Raw genomic sequence first — 24,429 nt, forward strand, 5'->3', positions numbered from 1 at the left:
GAGGGCAACTACTATTTTTCCCCTTGGGTTCTAGGGAAAATCCCGAAGGCCAGTTTCTAGTATTAGCACTGATTGGAACAAGTCCAGGCAGAGTAACAGTGGATGAAGAGAGGTCTGTTGAGGGAGGCAGGGATTTAGACTGTTGTAGATCCTTTCTTGAGGTCTTGAGGTCATGACAGAAGGTCACTGTTGTGTCTTTGTGAGGCCCCTCCGAAGATCTTAGCTTGCTGAAGCAAGTGTTATGTTATAGTCAGGCAGCAGGGTTTAGGAGTTCAAAGTGGGCCGACTACTGGAGAAAGGAGAGGAAATTCCAAAAGCTAGCAGTGACTGCCTTATCCTCCCAGCAGAATCTTTGACTAGGTTCAAATCCTTTCTCTGACACTGATGTGGGCAGGAAATTTGGGGTCCAATTGATCGTAAGTCGTCCCAAAAGAATTACAAGACTCAGTGACTCAGTTTCCCAAGTTTTATTGCAATACTGTGGGTGACCACAGGGAGAGAACCAGAAAAGTGGAAAGGTATCTCTCGAGTAGTGAAAGGAAAGACAGTTATATTTATAGTATGGATAAATTGATTATCAGTCTCATTATAATAATCACCACCTCAGGGAGGTACAAGGGAGGGCCTGTCCTACTCATAATATTCTCCACCTAGGGGTGTTACAGGGGAAGGCTTATCCTAATTTGGAGTTCCTGGGGGGTCCTAAGCCAACCCCCGAGGCGGGTACTTTTTTCAGTGGAAGTGTGTTTTGGGGGTTTACACGTCATAAGGTGAACTGGGAACAAATTTGGCCTTTTCTGCACATGTCTCTTTCTGATCCCCATGGCTAGTTTCAAAATATAATCATTTTTCATCAGAATTTCTATAGGTTGTCTTTTTCCTTTATTGTTATTTTGACCTGACCTGACCTGTTCTGGTCCGTTATGGATATTGATCACTATGGGTATGAGAACCTAACATAAGTTATCCATTAACTGGGATCTAACTCCCTTTTAGAGATAATATCTGTATTAGAGCTTGGGTCTTAGGTTTTTCTATTAATCTTTTTTTTGCCTCCTACATCAACACTACCCATTTGACCATAGGCAAGTCAACCTCTCTGAAGCTCAGTTTAGTGAGTCTCTCTCTAATCTCTTTCCAGACCTGAATCTATTATCTAATTAACATAATAAGAAAGCCCCAACTAGCATTGGGAAAATATATGTAAAGTATAAGGATATTGAAGAATGAAGCACTAAAGTCTCTGTTGTGTCATAAAATATTAAGAAAAAATATCATGACAGTACCCTGCCTGATCTGACATGCTCAGAAATCACTTGAATCAAAGCCAATCAGTTTTCTTTGAATAGAAGATCTAACCAGTTTCAGGCAGGAACCTTGATTTCCTGGGGGAAAAAGACAGCTTTATTTATGGTGACCAAGCTTAGAGTGGGAATATCTTCTTGCTTAAATCCAGTTGAGAGGCATGGCCTTGTTCACTTTTGACTGTCTTGAAATGGAAATCCTCAGAGTAGTTGGTTAAAGAGGGGATAATTGGTTTCAGGAGGATATTTCAGGAAGATATATTATCAGGAGGATATTTCTCCAAAGGTGATTATCTACAATTGATCTTGTGGGCCCACACTGATTATTGATCTGTTTAAGCATATCAAAAACCTTAAACCTAAACTATGTACTTTTTTTCCCCTTTGCTGTGGATTTCGATCTTTTGTTTTATTTTTATAAAATGTAAGTGGACACTACTTTGGTAAGGGAGAATTCCAAGCAGGAATGCTTGTTAAGTTAATGAATTGTCTCTGAAGGAGTTTGACTAAAACAGTACAGAGTACAGAGTTTTGTTTGTTTTTTGTTTCCTCTCTTCTTTTCCCATTTCCCCTAATTGGCAATACTATTTCTTAGGGCCTGAGTAGTGAGAAAACAGGGCAGTATCAGAAAAGAGCAATGTGAGAAGTTATCAGGCTTGGTTTCTTAATAGTTGCAGAAAAGTATATTCCATTCTGCACCATGTACCAGGAATCCTTAGAAAGTTGACTATTCTAAACTCAGGATCTAGCAAAGAGAATGGTGAGTTTGGAGGGAAAGAGTAAAGAGTTGATATTCTATAGTGCTTTAAACTTTATGAAGTTACTTCCCCTGTATCATCCTTGTGAGGTATGCAGTACAGCTACCATTAGCCTCATTTTCAGTTGAAGAAACAGAAGCTTCAGAGAAGGAATATCACTGAGACAAACAGGGTTAAGTGACTTGCCTAGGGTCCCACAGTTAGTAAGTTTCCATGGCCAGATTTGAACTTAGATCCTCCTTATTCCAAGGCGGGTGTTCTAACCACTGTGTCACCTAGTTGCCCCATATTGGTCTATAATTTTCTTTTTTTTTTCTTTATCGACTCTCCCTGGTTGATATATCAAGATCACTTCTGTACTATTGCAGGAACTTTATTTTAATACTTTTACAAATAATGTCTATATTGTAATTATATTATATAATATTGTAATTAATAGGCATTTCTTAATTGCTATTATAATTAATATGTAATGATAATGTATAATATTGTAATTAATTATTCTTTGAATGTTTGATAGAATTCACTTGTGAATCTATCTGGCCTTGGAGTGATTTCTTTGGAAGTCCATTTATGGCTTGTTCAGTTTCTTTCTCTGAAAATGAATTGTTTAAATTATCTATTTCTTATTCTCTTAATTTGAGTTTTTTATATTCCTGCAAATAATCATTTATTTCATTTAAGTTGTTTTGTTGGCAAGATAGTTTTTAATCAAGTCCTCTATTTCTTCTTCATTTGTTGCAAATTCTCCTTTTTCATTTATTGATACTGGTAATGTGGTTTTCTCTTTCCTTTTAATCTAGTTAGCTAATAATTTATCTATTTTTTAAAAACCAGATCCTAGTTTTACCTGTTACTTGGTTGTTGTTTTTTAAATTTTGTTCACTTCATCTTTAATTTTCAGGATTTCAATTTTGGTATTTAGTTATGATTTTCAAATGTATCTGTTTTTGGTTTTCTAATATTTTTGGTTACATTTACAACTCTCTTTTTTTTGTTACTAAAAGTATTTAGAGATATGATTTTTTTACCTAAGGATTACTTTGGCTACATTCCCAAATTTTTAGAATTTTATCTTATTGTCATCATAAGCTTTAATGAAATTATCTTTGATTTCTGCAATTTCTTCTTTAACCCAACAATTCTTTAGGATTAAATAATTTAAACTTCAGTTTACTTTAATATATTTTCTATGGCCCTTTATTATAATTTTATTGTATTGTGATCAGTAAAGGGTGCATATAATATTTCTCTTTCCCTCCATTCATTTGTGAGGTTTTTATGTCCTAAAACATGATCAATTTTTGTAAAGATGCCATGCACTGTTGATATATGTGCATATATATACATATATGTGTGTATATATACATATATGTGTATATATATACATATATATATTTCCATTCATTAGTTGCAGAGGTCTATTACATCTATTTTTGTCTTTCTTGTTTGCTTTTTTGGTTAGAATTATAGAGTTGCCAGGAGCAAACTGAGATCCCTTTATTAAATGATAAAGGATGAAATGAACATAAGCAGAAGAACAATTTATATTAATGAAAAGACCATTGTAGGCTATGAGAATTATTATCAATTTAATGACCATTTATGATCCCAAAGGACCAATGATTAAACATTCTTTCCATTACAGAGAGGTGATAGATTGATGGTAGTGAATGAGACATGTTTATTTTTTGTATATAGTCACTAAGGGAAATTTTTTTGCTTGATTATGCATGCTTGGTACAATAATTTTTTAAGAAACGGTGTGGGAAATAAATGATTTATATTGATTATTTTTAAAACAAAGAGGTCAAAGGAGCTACAGATATAAAATATTACATGTACTTTTAGATGAGACCAATGTATTATTAGTTTTCCTTAATTATACTACTTTGGCACAAAAGAATTCTCACAAAGTGGAAATAATGTGCAGTATTTTAAATATAAAAACAAAATACATCAGTAAAACTTTTAAAATATGTAATAAACTCAACATGTAACTTAAAAAAAAAGGAATTGATGAGAGTCAAAGGAATCCCTTTTCTCAACTACCTCACAGAATGATTGTGAGGAAAGTGCTTTATAAACCATCCAGTTCTAAATATATACTCACCGGTATATGTATAAATACATTCTAGTCAAAACTTACTAACTGCATGACCACAGGCAAGTTATTGAAACTCTTCGAGCTTCGGGCCACTCTCCAAAATGGTAAGTTATAGAGAGCTTATGGCCTGCATCAATGGAGGTGATTCCTATACTGTAAAAATCACAGTTCCTTAATGCATTGTTACTATTAATATTGAAAATAAATTACTTGTCCTTTCCTCAATGCCTCCTGAATATTCCCGTCTCCCTTCCTGTGCTCACCTTTCCCTCACCTTGAGATACCCTCTGGTCACTTATACAAATCCTAACCTATCCTTCAAGGCTGAGATGAAGACCAACCTTCACCTTCATGGTCCAGCTCTACCTACCCTGTTCTACCCAAGGCAAAAGCAATCATTCCCTCTATGGAAACTTGAAGCACTTGGTCCATACCTCTCTTGCAGAATTTAACACATTTTTTGAATTGTAGTTGTTTGTTTGTTTGGTGAGGCAATTGGGGTTAAGTGACTTGCCCAAAGTCACACAGCTAGTAAGTGTCAAGTTTCTGAGGCCAGATTTAAACTCAGGTCCTCCTGAATCCAGGGCCGATGCTCTATCCACTTCACCACCTAGCTGCCCCGAATTATAGTTATTTGTATCCATATCTTATTCTACTTACCAGATTATTGGTGTCAAACTCAAATAGAAATGAGGACACTAAATCATACATAAAGATCCCTGTGGGGTACCTGTTGATTAAAAAGACATATATGAACATTTTCTCTATTTTATTTATTTTGTTAAATATTTTCTAATTACATTTTAATCTGGTTCTAGCTACACTCAAGACTGTCTTTTGACACTTCAATGTACTAGATTGTTTGCTTGTGAGCTCCATGAGGGTAAAACTATGTTTTCCCCTTCTCACTCTGTACCCCAATACTCCCAGAATAGGGCTAACCAAACTGCAGCATCCAAAGTTTTGGGTTTATTCCTCCAGAAACATAGATAGTATAGAAGAGAATATATTGCCTGAGGTGCTCAGAGGGTAGGAATGTTTGTACATTAGTTCTTGCTATACTTTTGAAGTAGAGTGTATGGGGTATTTAAGAAGGGGTCAAGGAATGCTGATGACCCAATGATCTATGATGCTAGCAACCCTCTAGGGTTTCACATGCTTAAAATTGCAGGTGGAGTTCTCCTGAGAAAGACTGGGAGAATGACTATTAGCAAGGGTTGAGGTAGGATTCTCCTGACTTAATTTCCCCAACATGATATTTCTTGGAGTCAAAAAACATCCCACCTAACTGACTTTAAGCCCTCTCAAAGCAATTAGCCATCTACATAACTTTTACCTGGAATTGACTTGAAGTTATGTCCCTATTCTTTTATGACAAATTTCTATAATCATGTCAGATGTCATGTGATAAACATAATATTTGATCCTTGTTAATATTGTGAGATACAGGTATAAGATTTGAACTATCTAGCCTAGAATTTTGATCCTTTCTATATTCTTTTTTTTTAATTTTTTTTTTTTTAGTGAGGCAATTGGGTTTAAGTGACTTGCCCAGAGTCGCACAGCTAGTAAGTGTTAGATGTCTGAGGCCAGATTTGAACTCAGGTACTCCTGAATCCAGGGCTGGTGCTCTATCCACTGCATCACCTAGCTGCCCCCTTTCTATATTCTAAGCAACTAAAAATTAAATATTTAGCCTTGACATCTATAACTAGCTATATATTTCTGTGTAAAATAAGGTCCTTTAATTTCTCATAATGGTATTGGGATAATTAAGCAATTGATGCAACAACTTGTGAAACCAGGATATGTTTTGTTATTTAACTTGTATCACAATTGTCTCAGTTCTTTGTTAAGGAAAGGAATATCAACATGGCTTGTGATCTATTGTGTATAGAGACATCTACTTTTGTTAGGAGTTATTCATTTGAACATAACAAGAAGTTGAAAATGTTTTACTATAAATAACTTACTTGATACACTCTGTTGTAAAATTAACTACTGGACGTATTTTCATATATCATCCCTGAACCTTTTGTTATAATTGAAGTTAACCTGACAACTTTTGCATGTATTCATTTTTGTATTGGAGTCTATCTTCTTATAAAAAGCATTCTGAGATTGTTTAGCAGAATCTCATCCTTCTAATGAGGGATTGAATAATGCCAACTATAAAAACTGGGTTATAATTTTCTGTTTGTATCTGAGTTTCATATATAACAATTGGACAACCTAAAATTGTAATAGTCTAAAAGCTTTCAAATTTCATTTTCTAATAATAGACATAAAGTTTGAGTTAACTTTCATTATCTGACCTGGTATTGGCAAAATAATTTAAATCTGTGTTAAGACCAATTTTGTAGTAGATTTTTTTTTTGGTGAGGCAATTGGGGTTAAGTGACTTGCCCAGGGTCACACAGCTAATGTGGTAAAAAGTTCTAACAGTCAGTTAGATAATGGAGAGATGCCAGGTTTTTTTTAGGACCACCCTTTTGGGGAGGAGACCAACAGCATGAGCTAAGCACACCAGTCTGCCTGCGACGCACGCCAGATTGCCTGCTGAGCACTCGACTTCCGGGGTGCGAGCTTAAAAGGCAAGGAGAGAACAGAAGTGAGGCCTTTTTTTCCTGCTCCGCTGGTCTCCTGGCTGCGCTACACAAACAGACGCTGACTGGAGTTTGACTCAGCCCGGCTCTCGGTTAACAGCACGCGCTTGACTCGGTCTCTCTCCCCAAAGGTGGCCTTGGGTTTTGGTGAGTTTTATATGGAATATAGACTAAGCCTAGACTTAAGACGATTTGTATTGTATTTCTACTTTCCTATCCTTCTAATCAACATCACCTTGTGACTACCATACAATAAAAGCTCTAACTAGAAAACCAGAAGCTTCTTCCATTTACTAGTCTGGGAGATAAATTAAGGGAAAGGTTAAGTAGGGGAGATTTATGATCTAATATCCAATTTTAATCTCACACTAGTAAGTGTCAAGTGTCTGAGGTCAAATTTGAACTCAGGTCCTCCTGACTCCAAGGCCAATGCTCTATCCATTGCATCACCTAGCTTCCCCTTGTAGTAGATTTTTAATAAAGGATGAGGATCTCTACAAGTGACCTAGTCTAAGAAGACAGCTGGAAATTACTCTGAGATCACACCTGGACCAGAGAGCTGCATCAGATGGTATCATGAGAATCAGACCGCTGTATGAGATGGAACTTCTGAGACTTAAATGGACATTGTTTTACTGTTTACTTTTCCTCTTTGTGTACTTTATCTGTAAGGTCTACTTACTAAAGAGTTTTGCCCCCTTTGATCTTGTCAAAGTGCTACCCATCTTTCCCTTCCCCCCCACCCTTCACATTGTTATCTGTAATAAGCTCCATAGTTAAAACCCTTTGATGAAGTATTTGTAATATGTTAGTGACTCATTGAGGAGATTTCATCTCTCAATTAGAATCAAGATGGGAATTGTAAGAAATAATTATGAATAACCAATATCATGGGGAGATTCATCTCCCCCCAGCTTTTTTAAACTAATGCTGAAATTTAATCTTCAGATTTGGACTCACTGTCTTGCACCAGACCACACCCAGGTAGAAGCAAGTGTGCTCTGCTCAGCTTGGGTGAGGTCTACAATCTTTGAACTGATTGTCTTATATAGAAATATTTTCCAAATCCAAGGGATTCTCAGTCCTTCATCTTAATGTAATCCACCTTCAATTACATTAACCAATTAGATCTGATTGTTGTTTAATAGACTACCTCTTGTCCAAAAGGCATAAAAACCTGAAGAAGTATCCATGAGGTCTCATTAAACTATGAGAGGCTAAAGAGCCATTTTTGTTAATCTCTTACTGGCTGTGATTGATGAAATTGATTGTAACTTTTTTTCTTGTATTATATTTTTTCTCTTGTATCTTGTATTATCATTTTTTCTCTTGTAATCATTTTATTCCTCACACATGGAAGACACCAAGGTCATCCAGTGCATCCCAGGCTACCACCAGTCATCTTGACTTTTGTCCTGCTACTGGTCTTCAATGACTCTGGAAGAGAGAGTGGGGCTGATGATTTTACACAATTCAATTCACAAAGAAGTCAAGACATCACCTCATGATATCATTGGTCTTCTTTGAAAGACAAACCACAACTTTTGAAGTAAATATCACTTTGTAAAAGACAATTAGTTTAAAGTTGCTAAGTAGACCTTGGACACTGGGCATTGGCTCCCTAACAGTGGTGGGAACACAGCCAATGGAGGCTTGAGCTAATAGAGAAGAAAAGGCCACCCAAAGGACTTAAGGTCTCCTGGAGCCCTGAAAGGCAGATATAGTGGCAGATATATGGCTCAGAGAAAGGACCAGAGCATGACACACATGTTATATCACACATGACAAAACCCAGATTCAAGCCCAGGTCATGTGTTGCCCTTTCTGCAACATGCTTGAATAGCAAGGACAAAAGAATGACTGAAAAAAAAAAACAATTTTGAAGTAAGAGATAGGAAGTTTCTAATTTTTGGTGAATTGAACCGCAGCCCCGGGTAGGGTAGATAAGACCATATGGGAAGGTAAAAAGCCTTTCTTTTCTTTTTTTTTTTTTTTTTTTAGTGAGGCAATTGGGGTTAAGTGACTTGCCCAGGGTCCAGTCTGAGGCCGGATTTGAACTCAGGTACTCCTGACTCCAGGGCCAGTGCTCTATCCACTGTGCCACCTAGCTGCCCCCTAGCCTTTCTTGATATAATAGGAAAAGCACTTAGATTTGCTGTCGGATGGCCTTGGTTCAAGGCCTAAATCATACTTGCTACCTATGTGACCTTGGACAAGTCATTTAACATCACTAGGCCTCAGTTTCTTCATCTATAAAACAAAAGGATTGGATTAAATGACCTCTGAGGTTCCTCCCAGCTCTAAACCTTGTGACTCCTTATGTTACCTCCATTTTCTCTAGCAAGAAGAATCCTCACTGTACTGGAAAGGAAAGAAAAACAGAGTTGAAAGCCAAGATGAGTGAGGAGTTGAGAATGGAGCATCTAACCACCCTCCATGAGTTCAAATCATAGAAACTACATCCCCATATAATTCAGGCAAAGAATTCCTTTGCCCATGACAGAACCATCTAGAATGCCTTTGAGGCTGAGGCAAGAGTACTCCTTGAGGGGCAGCTGGGTGGCACAGTGGATAAAGCACTAGTCCTGGATTCAGGAAGACCTGAGTTCAAATACAGCCTCAGACACTTGACACTTACTAGCTGTGTGACCCTGGGCAAGTCATTTAACCCTCATTGCCCCACCAAAAAAAAAAAAAAAAGAGTACTCCTTGATGTTTATTGGGAGAGCCTCCAGAAGTTCAGAATCCCAGGAGACTTGTATGAAGACAAGGGGTTGCATCAGAAGTGCAAATGGGAAAAAGAAGAAAAGAGAAACAGATTTCTTAGAAAGCAGGTGGAAGAAAAGGCAAGGAAGGTTTTCAGCCATTTTTTAGTTGTGTCCAACTCTTTGTGATGCCCATTTGGAGTTTTCTTGGCAAAGATACAGGAGTGGTTTGCCATTTCCTTCTCCAGCTCACTTTATAGATGAGGAAACTGAGGCAAAGTTAAGTGACTTACCCAGAACCATACATCTAGTAAGTGCCTGAGGCTAGATTTGAACTCAGGAAGATGAGTCATCCTGACTCCAAGCCTGGCACTCTATCCACTGTACCACCTAACTGCCCATCAGAACAAGGGATTTATATTAGGGGATACAAACAGAGAAAGGGGAAAAAAAGAAGAGAAGTTCTTAGAAAATAGGTGGAAGAAAAGGGAAGGAAAGTCACATGGAAATTGTAATCCTAGTCTGATGTCATGATGGTTTACTCCAATGAACAGGAGATTCTAGCCCCACAACTATGCTTAGCATGTCCAGGTTTCAGTGACTATGGAGGAGGGAACCCAGAAGGAATGAGCAGCCCAGAGACAGCTCCCAAGAGAACAGTAATGGAGAACAAGCTGACAGGCTATCTTTTGGGATCCTTCCTTCATAATCACTGGAACCCAGACATGGAACCCAGTGTGACTGTCCAACCACTACCACTGAGGAACACCCCAGGATTACAATTTCCATGTGGTTTTCTTTCCCCTTTCTTCCACCTCTTTTCCAAGAAGTGTTGGGGGCATTTGTGTATTGGGGTGGGGAGGGGAAGAATGATTCTATTACTTGATTCCCTCTTACACAGTTTTCATGTCTTACTTAAGTGCATTTGCTATTGAATTTGCAGTTGTTATGGTCCATACATGAGTCTTCCATGTCACCACTATGGGTAAGTTACAATGCTGACAACCCACACTTCCTTCAGGGGATTCCTGAGGTCCTCCATCTCAGACAGAGCAATTTTCCAAGACTATTCTCAAAAATTTCATGAGTTCATGAAAAGGATTGTGCACAGATGCAGTTCAGTGGCAGTTGAATAAATACAAGATTTAGAGACAAAGGGCATGGACTGGAGTTAATACCTGTGTGACTTCCAGCAAGTCACTTTCATCCAACTGGGTTAAAGGGATGGGATTCAAGTGCTGAGGTCCCTTCTGGCTCTAAATCTATGATCCCATGGCACTGTTGTTCCTTGGGGACACTCCACTGTGGCGAACCCAGACCCCTCTGACTGAGTTCCCCCTCCCCATACTTGGGCCGTGGTCACTGAAGCAGCAAGAGATTCCGGAGACAATGTCTGGCTGGTCTCCCAGGGTCCGAGGAATCAGCTGTACAAACTTTGCTCTGTTAAGGCCTGGAACAAGTTCTGACATGTCAAGGCTGAAAGATTGAAAAATTACTCTTATTCTCTTAGAATTATTCTTGCAGAGACTTTATTTGATTACTTTGTGGTTTTTTGCTTTAAATACTGAGCTGTCCCAATAATAAAGTACACACAGTTATTCACATTAGGTGGAGCTGATGTGTCAATTATTAATCGTCTCCAATCCTCAACCACCATCAAGGGCTTGAATCCTTGACCTCGACACTCCATGTTCCACTCATGCAATCAATCAACACCCACATTGGGCTTCTTCTTAAAATGACCTTCCATTCTTTAGACACTGGAGAGTCAACCAAACTGAAATCCTCTTGAGCTAGGTTATTCAGTGCTTTTTTGTTGCTTGTTGCCAACACTGTCTACTATCTTTTTTGTTAGCTTACACACAGGAGACACATATTGTTGAGATATTCAGGTAGACTGAGCCCCAGGCTATGCAATATCTTGCCAGTATTTTGAACAGTAACCTAGTGGGCAGCTAGATGGTGCAGTGGATATGCTGGGCCTCAAGTCAGGAAGATTCATCTTCCTGAGTTCAAATGCAACCAAAGACCCTTACTAGTTGTGTGACCCTGGGCAACTCACTTAACCCTATTTGCCTCAGTTTTCTCATCTGTAAAATGAGCTGGAAAAAAGAAATGGCAAACCACTCCACTATCTCTTCCAAGAATGAACAAATGAGATCCTGAAGAGTCAGATGTGACTGAAAAATGACTGAGCGACAAACTTTGAACAGGCTAGAGTTAGTCCCAAAGGATTATAGAATCAGTGATTCAGAGCTAAAAGACACCTTAGAGGCCATCAAGTCTAACCCCTTCATTGTACAGAAGATGAGATTGAGGCCAGAGAGGTCCAATGACTTACCCAGGGTCACACAGTATTTATGGAGGGATTTGAACCCAGACCTTCCTGACTCCAAGTCCAACATTCTATCCACTATTCTATGCTGGAAACTTCAAAGAAGTTTGCTGCATCTGGTTATATAAAGTCCATAATGTCCACCTTCTGGCCGATACCCATGGCTTCCCTCAGGAATGAAAAAGCTTACTTGGATATAACCCAAGCATGAGTAATTTTTGTTTTTCTTTTTTCACCCACCCCATAGAGACCCAATCCCTAAGACAGGTTGTAGAAGTATATACAGCAAGACTTATTCTACTTGGTCCTAGAGAATAGAACTAGGAGCAATGGACTAAAGTCACAAAGGGAAAGATTTCAATGTGATATAAGGAAAACCTCTGTAGCTCTCAAAGCTACCCCCTACCCCCAATGCTATGTACTGCTTTGGGTGAACTTCTGGTTACTTGAATACTTCAATGGGAGGCTCTATGACCTTTGTTGGGGATACTACAGAGAGAATGCCTACTTTAGGAAGAGATTGAGTTAGATGACTCCTTGACTTTCAAATGTTCTCCCAACTCTGAAATTCTCTGCTTCCCAGATCCATTTGTTTGAGAGAAAGGGTTCCCAGATGTTCTGATTCAATAGAAGTACCACTAAACAGCCTCCAGAGGGCATGATGGTATAGGCCAGGCTGGGAAGAATCTAAGAACGGTGAAGAAATGAGTTTACTTCAGAATAGAGGAAAGGGCAGAGAAGCCAACTGTCCCATACTCCTTAAAAGCCTCCCTCTAAATACCTGGGTGGGACCAGGGGCAGCTCAACTTTAAGAATGCTAAATATTTGGTATACATTTTTTTGATCTGCGGAAAGAAAAATAAGAAAACAAAATAGCTTTGAATTCCTTGCATCAAACCATGACCCCCTCCAATAATACTGACCTCCCTATCGAAGAATCTACCTCAGCTGTGAACGTGAAAAAAAATGCCCTAAACTTTGTCCTCACATGGAATTTTCAAACTACGACAATTTGGTTTGGGTTCCATAGTAAGTCACATGGAATGTCAAGAGTTGAAAGGGAATTCAGAATCATAGAACATCAGATGTCAGAGCTAGAAGCAGTGTAGAGACAATCTGGACCAAAGGTGTTTAAACCGTGGGTCGAGACCCCATATGGGGTTGCCTAATTGAATGTGGGGATGGTGAAAAATTTGGCAGTAAATGTTTGATTTGTACATGTATTTCATATGCCTGGGGTTGTGCAAACGTTTCTCTGGTGAAAAGGAGTTACAAGTGGAAAAAGTTTAAGAAGCCCTGTTCTAAACTGGGGTTTCTTAACCCATTTTGTGTGCTATAGAGCCTTTCTCAAAATAATGTTTAATGTTTATATTCATAATTGAAGGAAATGATAAATTTCAGTTAGAAGCTAGCAAAAATAAAGATGCCATTTTTCCCATTCAATTTGTAGACCCGCTAAAATTTTTCCAAAGAAAGTGATCCATGCATGCCCGCTTCAAAGGAGGCACTCTGCTCTATGACCAAAGCATAGTTGTAATAGCTCAAAAGAAACATGAGATGCACAAACTTAGAGACATGTCCAGTCCAAATGTTCATGTGGACTACTTGTGCCTGATCCATGGTGAGAGGGACATATGGATATGACCCTCCACTGAGATGGAAAGTGCCCCCCCCTTCGGCCTAGTGATCTGATCTCAAAGTCTTAAAGCCCCTTAAAGCCCCCTATTTCTCTCTCTCTCTGTTTTTTCTCTAGAGAGAGGCAATAACGGGAAGCTACTATCCCCCTTTCTAAATATAGGCATATCAACTTAAAAATTGCTTCATAGGGTCTGCACTGAGACATTATGTAGATATGATAAATTGTTGCTGAAACATGAAATTTTGCAAAATAACCTATGGCTGAACCCCTGAGGTTGGGGCACTCTGACCCAGGAGAGAGACTTATCGCTGAACATCCCAGGAGAAAGATTTATTGCTGAACCCAATTACCGCATTTTGCTCAAATTAGACGTCTGTAAAAAGTATAAAAACTGCTTGATTTCTAATCCCGGTGTGTCACACCTCCTGGTTGTCCCAGTGAGTGTGGTACACCTTTCTTTCGAAAGAAATAAAATCAATGCTTCGGCCTCCTTTCTCCTCAAGTCTCTATTACAGGGGTCAGTGGGTGTACTTCCCATCCCACTCAATGGTAGAGCCTTCCAAGGTCATATTGATCTGATCAGCCACAGTCAGACACACTATACCTTGACCCCAACATAATGATGTCATTTTGGTCCTCTTTAAGAACAAAGGAAAACAACCATTCTGTGGATTTGTTAGATTACTTTCTAAATCCATTGTCCAATATATTGTTGCAAAAAGTACATTGAGAAAAAAAAAGTACATTAAGACTGGTGTTACATAGGTATTCATTAGTTAGTAACTTTGAGGTTATCCCTCACTCCTCACTCTTCCTCACCATGTTGTTTCTACCTCCATGACAATTCTCCAATCCAACCCTTTCCCTCTACTCAAGCAGCCACCTAAATTAAACCTAAATTAACAGCTCCCATCACCTCTTTCCCAGATTTTTGCAGTTACTTCCTGGTTATTGTGTCTCAAGTTTCTCCTCACTCTAATCCATCCTTCAAATAACTGCTGTAGTAAACAGTGAGGACAAGCATATATCCTGCCATTTCACTGTCCTATTCAATAAACTCCAGTAGAACTCTATTGTCCCTAGGATAAATAGAAACTCCTTAAAATAGAAACTCAGTTCAGTTGTGTTGGACTCTTTGTGACCCCATTTGGGGTCTTCTTGGCAAAGATACTGGAGTGGTTTGGCATTTCCTACTCCACCTCATTTTACAGATGAAGTATTAAGGCAAAAAGAATTGTGACTTGCCCAAGGCCACACAACTAATAAGTACCTTTGGTCATATTTGAACTCAGGAAGATGAGTCTTCCTGACTCCAAGTCTGGCACTCTATTCACTGCACCACCTAGCTGCCCTGAAAGTCTTTTCAGTTTGACCCCAATTGATTTTTTTCATAATTTCCAGTCAAACTCAGCTTTCTCTCTGTTTCTCTCACATATATCCCCTAGTATCATGGCTTTACTCTTTTCATTCCTCTGATTAATAAGCATTTCTTCCTTACCTCCACTTCACAGAATTCCTCTCTTTATTTAAGGTTTGGTTCAGGAAGTGACTTCTCTATAAAGCTTTCCCTGGTTCCTCCCAAATGGTAATACCCTCCTTCCCTAAATACCTGGTATTTGACTACCTTGCATAGGTAGTGTATGTTTTATATCTATTTTATATCTATTCTTTGTAATTCAATTTAATCTATTTTATATCTATTCTTTGTAATAACCCACCTGTGGAATATTTCCAATTCCCACATGTATGGATGAGAGCAGCCCTTAGAGGGCAGCTGACTACTACTTCCCTCAGTTCTAGGGGTTAGGCTATTTCTTGTGTGGTTGCTCCCATTCTGTTTGCTTCCCATTGATTAACTCAACTAGCTAGAGTTAGTTTTTAAAATACATATTTACGGGGCAGCTAGGTGGTGCAGTGGATAGAGCACTGGCCCTGGAGTCAGGAGGACCTGAGTTCAAATCCAGCCTCAGACACTTAATACTTACTAGCTATGTGACCCTGGGCAAGTCACAAAGAGTTTTAAAAAAATAAAATACATATTTACTAAGACAGTATAGTTTACAAATGCCCCCCAAGTCTGAGACACAACTCTCCCCTTATACATACAAGATGTAAGGAGGAGAGTGGGCTCACTCATAAGTGGGAGCACTTATGAAAAAAGGTTTCTGGAAGTCCTTTTTTCCCTTTGTGTAAGTGTAGCTCTCAGCTGGGCTCCAAGGGTTGATGCCCTTGTAGAGTCCTTGAACTGCCTTGTCTTGTTGTTTAATGAGCTATTGCTGCTCCTGGGACACCATCACGAGGTCTGACTGGAAGGCCAAATCTTCTGACTTAACAAAGTTCACACATCCTTGAGTCAAGACATCCTTGAGACAAAGGGGACATGGAGAGGAAAGATTCATGCTCCTCTCTAGTCATAGGTGTAAGAATCTACACCCTCAAAATGTGTTCACTTTCCTGATCAAATTCCTTTTCTGATATACACAGGCCCAGGAGTATGTTTGCTTCTTTCAACCAATCTCGACACATTTTTAACTGAAGTAGCAAGGGCACCCTGAGGGAGAGAGAGAAAGTGACATGTGGCAAACAGGTCAAGCCACCACCACCATCTCGACCACCATCTCCTCTCAGAACCTTATGGAGACGGCCCAGGGCCCTGAAGCCAAGAGTCTGAGAAAGAGCAATGCTTCTAGACCAATATCTACAGATCCCATCCTGGGAAACAATCACTGTGGATATGCAACCTGGCAACTGCTCCTCCAGGTGCTGTAAACACATCTATTTGATTCTATCATCAAAATCATTGGCACTGTCAAATGATTCGGCATCAGAAACTGATAGGGTTTTATCGGTGGAAATTTCTGACATCAATGAAGAGGTGATCCTATCTACTGTGCTGCTGTTCCCTAACCTTTCCATCTGACTTGCAGGTGAAACCTTCCCCATCATTAGGATGTGAGCTCCTTGAGAAAAGAGACTCCAACTTTTCTACTTGTATCTCCAACCAATGCTTCCTACATAGTTAGTGCTTGTTTTGTTTGTGTGTGTTTTGTTTTGTTCTCTGTTTGGCTCCAGTCTCAGAATGTCTTGCATCAGAACATCTGGCACAAAGAGCCTTGGGCTGAATCATGCTGGCTCTTGACAGGTCAGAAGATCTTCTTCTTGGTGCTCTTACTCCTGATTCCACTGCCTTCTTTCTTGGGGCCTCATGAAGTCACTCTCAGGTACAGTAGTTGGGGAAGAAATGAATCTTCAGGAAACCAGATCTAGGAAAGTCATAATAATTATAATAATATTGGTGAGCATTTCTGTAGTGCGTACTGTGTGCCAGGCACTATGCTAAATGCTTTACAAATATTTTCTCATTTGATCCTCACAATAACCCATGGAGGCAGGTGATTATATTATCCCCATTTTACGGATGAGAAAACAGGCAGTCAGAAGTTAAGTGACTTACCTAAGGTCACACAGCTGGTAAGAGTCTGAAGCTAAATTTGAACTCAGGTCTTCTTGACTTCAGGCCTGGTGCTCTATCCTATTTTTTCTCAATTATGTAAAACTTTGCCATATTAGTCATTTTGTACAAGAAAACCTGAATAAAATTTTTTAAATGAAAGAAAATAGAAAATAGCATGCTTCAGTCTGTGTCCAATCAATATCCGTTCTTTCTTTGGAGGTGGATAGTATGTTTCCTCAATAGTACTTTAGGATTTTCTTGGATCATTGAGAACAGTTAAGTCATTCACATGTCTTCATCAAAGAGTATTGCTGTCTCTGTATAAAGTTCTCTCAGTTATGCTCACTTCACTCTACTTCAGTTCATACAAGTCTTTCCAGATGTTTCCGAAGTCATCCTGCTTGTCATTTCTTATAGCACAATAATATTCCATTACCATCATATACCACAGCTTGTTTAGCCATTCCCCGATTGATGGGCATCCCTTTGATTTCCAATTCTTAGCCACCACAAAATGCCACGAACTGACTCTTTTTCAACCATGGGTTATATCTACTAATAATGGGGCATTACTATGCTGCTTTGTGGTAAACATTACAGCTTGCAAAGTACTTTCATTGCAGGTGGGTAGACAGTACATGTATGCATTATTTCCATTTTACACATATGAAAATTGAAGATCTGGAAGGTGTTGTAATTTTCCTGAGGTTGCCTAGTGAGCAAATGAGAACTATGTTGAATGCAGGTGTCCCCGACCTACTCCACCTCACTGTCTATCCAATTTGAAGTGGGCTATTTGGTCTGATTTTCTTCCAAGTCACGTGGAGCTTTCAGTATTTCCCAAAGTTTTGATGTCAACAGTGACCCCTGGGTCATTGTTTTATAGTTGTTTTTTGGTCTCTCCTAATTCTGTCTTCAGAGTTGGACTAGTTTATGATACTGGAAATCCCTTTGGTAGGGAAGAGCTGGAAAGAATCTTAAAGGTAGGGAGAGTCAAAGGGGCAGCAAAGTGGTGCAGTGGATAAAGCACCAGCCCTGGATTCAGGAGGACCTGAGTTCAAAGCTGGGCTCAGACACTTAACACTTACTAGCTGTGTGACCCTGGGCAAGTCACTTAACCCCCATTGCCTCACCAAAAAAGAAAAAAAAAGGTAGGAGAGTCAAACTCTCTCATTTTACAGAAGAGGAAACTAAGGCTAAGAGAGATTAAAGGGTTCGTTTAGGGTTACACAGCTAGCTAAGAATATGAAGCAGGATTCAAAACCAATGTCTTCCTAACTCTGAGTCTAGAACTCGAGCTGCTATATTGTATTCTGGATTTCTATTAGTCTAAGCTCTGGCATACAAACATTTCCATAGAACAGTTCTGAGAACTCTAGCTTCTCCCAAGCTTTCCCATCCTTCCTCATTGCTCTTAAATCTTACTGCTCTTCCATGACACATAATACTCATACCGCTTACTTTAGTGGGATTTTGTGAGGTTTGAATGATATGATGAATGTGGAAAGCTTTGAAGACTCCAAAACACCATATAAATACTGGCTGTTGTTATCATAAGGTTCTACCACAACTTTGGACAAGTCATATCTATTCTACTCTCTGGAGTTGTTACCTCATCTCTAAAATACAAGGGACTGGTAAGATGATTGCCAAACTCTTCCAGCTCCCAACCCTCTGATGCTTCTCCCTTTCTTTCTTAATCCTTTACCCTCTGAGGTCCAGTTCTCCTTGAAAGTGGGATTTATCTGGGTGGAGACAGATTCATTTATCTAGATTGCTGAAGGACTTTACTTATGAGATTTAGCCTGTGCCAAACTACACCTAGGTGGAAACCATTGTGTTCCCATCAGCTGTCTTGTTTTTTACCAAGATTTGAGTGACCTAAGTCACATATCCCTGAATTTCATTTTAATATAACACACCTCCAATCATGTCAACCAATTAGATTCAATTGCCATGGGATGGACCTCTTACAGTTAGAAAGGTATATAAACTGTGACCCCACTGCCATTAGGGGTCTTTGGTTTGAGAGAGATGTCCATTGACCATCCTTTTATTAATAACCTGCTGACCTATTAATAAAATGGTTAAATTACCCAGAAACTGTGTCTCTCATATTTTTAATCATCACAAGAGCTTCCTAAGTTCTGGGGACAAGAACGGGAGAGCTTGATTCTATACTTTCTTGCCAGACAGTAATAGCCTAAGCTTGACAAAGAGCTTTGTGGATAGATAACACAGAGGCAGCTGGTGGTACCTGCTTCCCTATACCTTGAGATACTGAGGAGGAGGCTGCCACAGCAATTATTCCTACGACTCATGTAGGGGAACTCAAGCACTAGAATATATCAGGAGTTTACCCAAGAGTTTCGATTGATGTCAAGCAGATGTGTGTGTATGCAAACACACTTGACAGTTAGAAGATGCTGTAAATACTCATTTAACTGTTGTCACTGAGATGAAATGTTGACATCTATTCTCCAATCAGCTTCATGATACACTAAGATCCCTGGCTCTGTAAGGACTTGAGCAAGGAATTTTGACTCTCTGGGCCTGTCTTCTCTGTAAAATGGGAGTGTGGGGAGGGCACCCATCAGACTTCCCAGGCCCCATAAGGATCTAATATTCTATATTTTTATGAAATTCCACTAATTTGTGCTGTTAACAAATTGACGTATAAATGCAGGTAAGTCCCTTCATCTCTCTATGTCTTGTTTCCATTTTTTAAAACAAAAATAATTTTTTATTTTCAATTTAACAGCCTTAACAAACCCTGGAAACCATACAAAAGTAAAAAAAATGTATAGTTAAAAACTTATATCATATTCAAATTAACCAAAATATGTAAATTAATTTTGAACAAATACCAAATACCTCCCCTCTCCTCCTGTTTTCTATATATTTTTCAGTTTTTATTACTATTATTATTTACACAGTAGTAATCACCATATATATTGTCATTTTGATTCTACTTTTTTTACTTTGTATTCCTTCATGCAAGCTTTTGTCTTCATATTTGTCATTTCTTATAGTGCAACAATATTCCACCATGATCACATATGTCACATACTTTATCTATTCCCTGGTCCCAGGACATATAGGTTATATTCAGTTTGAGGTTGGTTTTGTGTTTCATGTTGTATTTTTACTCTTACAAATACTGCCTCTAAAAAAAGGGTTTTGCACCAATAGAACTCTTTCCCCCCTATCAACAGATTGAGTCCCAGGTCTGAACTTACTCCCTGTGTGACCTTGGGCAAGTCCCTTCACCTTTGGGGGATTTACTTACCTCATCTGTAAAATGAGAGAATATAACTAGATGACCTCTAAGGTCCCTTTGAGTTAAAAACATATGATCATATAGTTCTCAAGATATAATGCTAAAAATGGATCAGACCTAATGTGGAAATATGTTAACATTATTGTAATATATAACCTGTATCAAATTGCCTGTTGGCCTCGGAAGGAGGGAGGGAAGAGAGGATGGGGGAAAATTTGGAACTCAAAAAAATATCTGTACATGTAATTGGGAAAAAATTAAAAATTAAAATTAAATTAATTAAAAAAAATAAAATAAAAATTAATAAGGCAGGCAAAGGAGATGAATAGCTCTGTAATTCTTACTATATAATTCCATCTTACTTCCAAAAAAAGATAGTACCAAATTCATAACTCCATCCAGTAGCATACTTTCCTCCAACAAACTCCATTCAAGATTACATTTTTTTCATCTTTAATTATCTTTGCTGGCATCCTGGGCCATCACTAGTACTCTTGACTTGTCTTGCTAATGGATTCCAATGACTGAGGGAGAGAGTGAGGCTGATGATTTTGTGCAGCTCAACCTCACAAATCTAATTCACATTCATGTCAAGATATCACCCTCAATCTTTGCTAATTTGATGGATTTTATCCATCAATCAATGCTCCATCACCACCACCCCCCCAACTGTAGTAAACAATTGTTATTTCCCTGGCATTGTACTAAATAATGAGGATACAAAGTAAAGTTGAAAAAGGGTCTTGCCCTCAAGGAGTTTACATTTTAACGGGGGTGAAATATGTAAAGATATGGGCTATATATAAAGTAGAAACAATGTAACTTGAGAGGGGAAGGCATTAGTAGCTTGAGCATGGGAGGAGACCAGAAGAGCCCTCTTGTAGAAGGTAGCAGATGAGGTAACCCTTAGAGATTCTAAGAGTGAGGAGGGAGAACATTTAATGAGCATGGGAAACATTTAATACAAAGACACGGAGGTAGGAGATGGAGTGTAACGAAGGAGCAACTGCAAATAGGCCAATGTAACTAGATCCTAGAATGCATGGAAGGGACTAAAGCATTAGGAAGACTGGAAAGATGGAAATGGGCCAGACAGGAAAGAGCTTTAAATGCCTAACTGAGGAGTTTATATTGAAGTCTAAAGGAAGAGGCAACTACTAGTTTATTGAGTCATGAAATGACATAGACCTCTGCTTTAAGAAAGTCAGGTTTGAATCTATGTAGAGGATAGTTCGAGGCCAAGACCTGTCAATGAGCTATTTTGCAATAGTCTAGGTGAGAGGCAATGGGGACCTAAACCAAGAAGGTACCGGTGTGAGTAAAAGTAAAGGGTTTTGGGGCTCAGTGAATAAAGCACCAGCCCTGGATTCAGGAGGACCTGAGTTCAAATCCAGCCTCAGACACTTGACACTTACTAGCTGTATGACCCTGGGCAAGTCACTCATTGCCCTGCAAAAAATAAATAAATGAAATTAAATAAAGGGTTGGATTTGAGAGATGTTGTGAAGGTAGGGAATGGCAAGGTGTGGCATCTAATTGGGTATGTTGGGGTGAGGGATAGTGAGGAGTCAGTGATGACCCTGAAGTTGGGAACCTGGTTGACTGGGAAGGTGGTGACAGTTATTAGGAATTTTAGAAGAGGAAAGGCAGGAAGATAATGAGTTCTATTTTGGACGTGTTGAATACTTGGGTGCCTACAAATCCATTTCCAAATGTCCAACACATAATTTGGTGATGTGGCCCTGAAGCTTAAGACAGAGTTTAGGCCTCTAGGCTTGGGAGTACCACTTTGCAGCTGATGTTCTGCACCAACTCCCTGGAACAAGATTTTTCTCTCAGGATAAGCTCATCACTTCTAAACTCACCACCATGCTGCTAACTCAAGCTTTGATTGACACTACCTCCCTCAGCCTCCTCCCCCCTCTGATTGTAGTGCAGAGTACCAAACTCCTCCCAATGCCTTCCTTTATGGAAGGCAGGAACTGGATCCCAGCTCATTCCACTTTGTATCTGTTGCCCTGCCTGGTTTCAATTCCATGGAGCAGGATCTCCCCACACCAGGCTGTTCTCCCCACCCCCTCCCCTTTACTGACTCCTTTTGTGTGTCATCTACCCCTTTACACCGTAAGCTCCTGGAGGGCAGAGACTGTCTTTCTTTGTATTAATTGTAACCACAGTGCTAACCACAGCGGCTGGCACACATAGGAACCTAATAAATGTTTTTTGGATTCCATTACTGGAGGGAAGGATGTGGATGATAGGAGTAATCCAGGGTGAGGGTCTGGCAAGGGTGACAAGACAAAGGAAGAAGAATAGAGGATGGTGAAGAGATGAATTGGGCCATTAAGGGGTCAAGACTGAAAAGGGAAGAGAGTGTAGTCACCACAAGGGTGATGGCCTAGAAAAATACTGAAGGGAGGAGATAGTAGAAGTCACAGCAAGAATGAAGAAGAGATTTGAGAATATTAAGGTATAAAGAAAGATGGAGGACAGCTAGGTGGTGCAGTAGATAGAGCACCAGCCCTGGATTCAGGAGTACTTGAGTTCAAATCCGGCCTCAGACACTTGACACTTACTAGCTGTATGACCCTGAACAAGTCACTTAACCCTCAATGCCCAGCAAAGAGAAGGAAGCAAGCATTTCTTAAGTATCTACTATATGCCAGCACTGGGCTGTTTTACAAATAATATCTCATTTGATCTTCACCACAACTCTGTGAAGTAGGTGATATTGTCTCCATTTTAAAGTTGAGCAAACTGAAGCAGTCTAAGGTTAATTGATTTGCCCAGGGTCACACAGCTAGTAAGTTCTTGAGGCTAGATCTTCCTGAGTCTAGCCCCACTGCTGGTACCACCACTTTGCTGTGAAGGAATTTCAGAGTTCTTGAACATGAAAGTGGGTTATGATTTAGGGTGCTGGGTCAGTCTTAGGTTTCCTCATCTGTAAAGGAATTTTACTAGATGATATCAAAGACCCCCTTCTACTACTATGAAAAATGGATTAGAGAATTTTTTCTTTTCTTTTCTTCTTTTCTCTTCTTTCTTTCTTTTCTTTTCTTTTTTTTTCAGGGCAATGAGGGTTAAGTGACTTGACTAGGGTCAAACAGCTAGTAAGTGTGAAGTGTCTGAGGCCGGATTTGAACTCAGGTCCTCCTGAATCCAGGAAGGACACTTTATCTACTGAGCCACCTAGATGCCCCCCTCTTCTTTCTTTTTGGAAGCAGTTGGGGATAAGTGATTTGCCCCATTAGAGTATATTTTAAAAATAAATAAATTTACAAATTCTTTTTAAAGCATACACAATAACATGAATCCAAGGCTACTAACCTGAAAGTTCACTGCAGTTCTAAAATACTAAATGTGATCCTAAACTAAGGTCTGTGTTAATAAACAAATAATGATTTGCATTTAGCAAGTTACTTTTATAAAATGCTATTTATCAGATCAAGTGTATCTTAATACAATGGGTTCTTTAAAGTAGTTTAAACATCCTCCCAGTTGGGTTTGTTACTAATTTGCTCAGCAAATCCTTTCTTGGCAGATAGTATAAAGATGCATTTCAGCCTAGCCTGCCTAAATTGTCATGAATCCCAGTGAGAGAAGACTGGCAGGATTGTTGTGGGGAAAGCACTCTGTTAACCTCTAAGCAATATATAAATGTGAATTATTAATTCATAATAATGCATTATCACAATGTGTGTTATTCTATATATTCACCACAGTCAAAGAAGACATGATTTCCTGAATGCACAATGATAAATCAAAAGCTCATTTTAAATTATTTCCTTCTATTTCTGTGTTTGCCACTACAAAAAACAAAAACCCTTCTACTTTTTTCCTTCCTGGAGTTTTCCTCTGATAACTCTTTGTGGACTGGAAGTGAGTCTGGGCTGCCATAGGGAAACATGAGCTGGATTATGGGCTTGACAAAGAATTCACTATGTAATAGAAGGAGCAACCAAGCCAAGGGCAGAGATTGATCCCTGCAGGTTTAGCCACCAAGGGACACATTTTCTTCCTCAGATCAATTCATTGAGCATCTACTAAGGCACAAAGGGGCTATAATCTCTGTCAGTGGAAGGAAGGCCAACACCTATGACATTATAGTTGTTTTAGGATCGTATTTCCCTAGTTATAAAGGATTTGAAAACCTATAGAGATGGTACAGTGGACAAAGCTGAAGACCTGAGTTCAAATCCAGCCTCAGACACTTACTAGCTGTATGACAGTGGGTAAGTCAT

Source organism: Dromiciops gliroides, chromosome 2 (assembly GCF_019393635.1).
Source record: "Dromiciops gliroides isolate mDroGli1 chromosome 2, mDroGli1.pri, whole genome shotgun sequence".
NCBI classification, from domain to species: domain Eukaryota; kingdom Metazoa; phylum Chordata; class Mammalia; order Microbiotheria; family Microbiotheriidae; genus Dromiciops; species Dromiciops gliroides.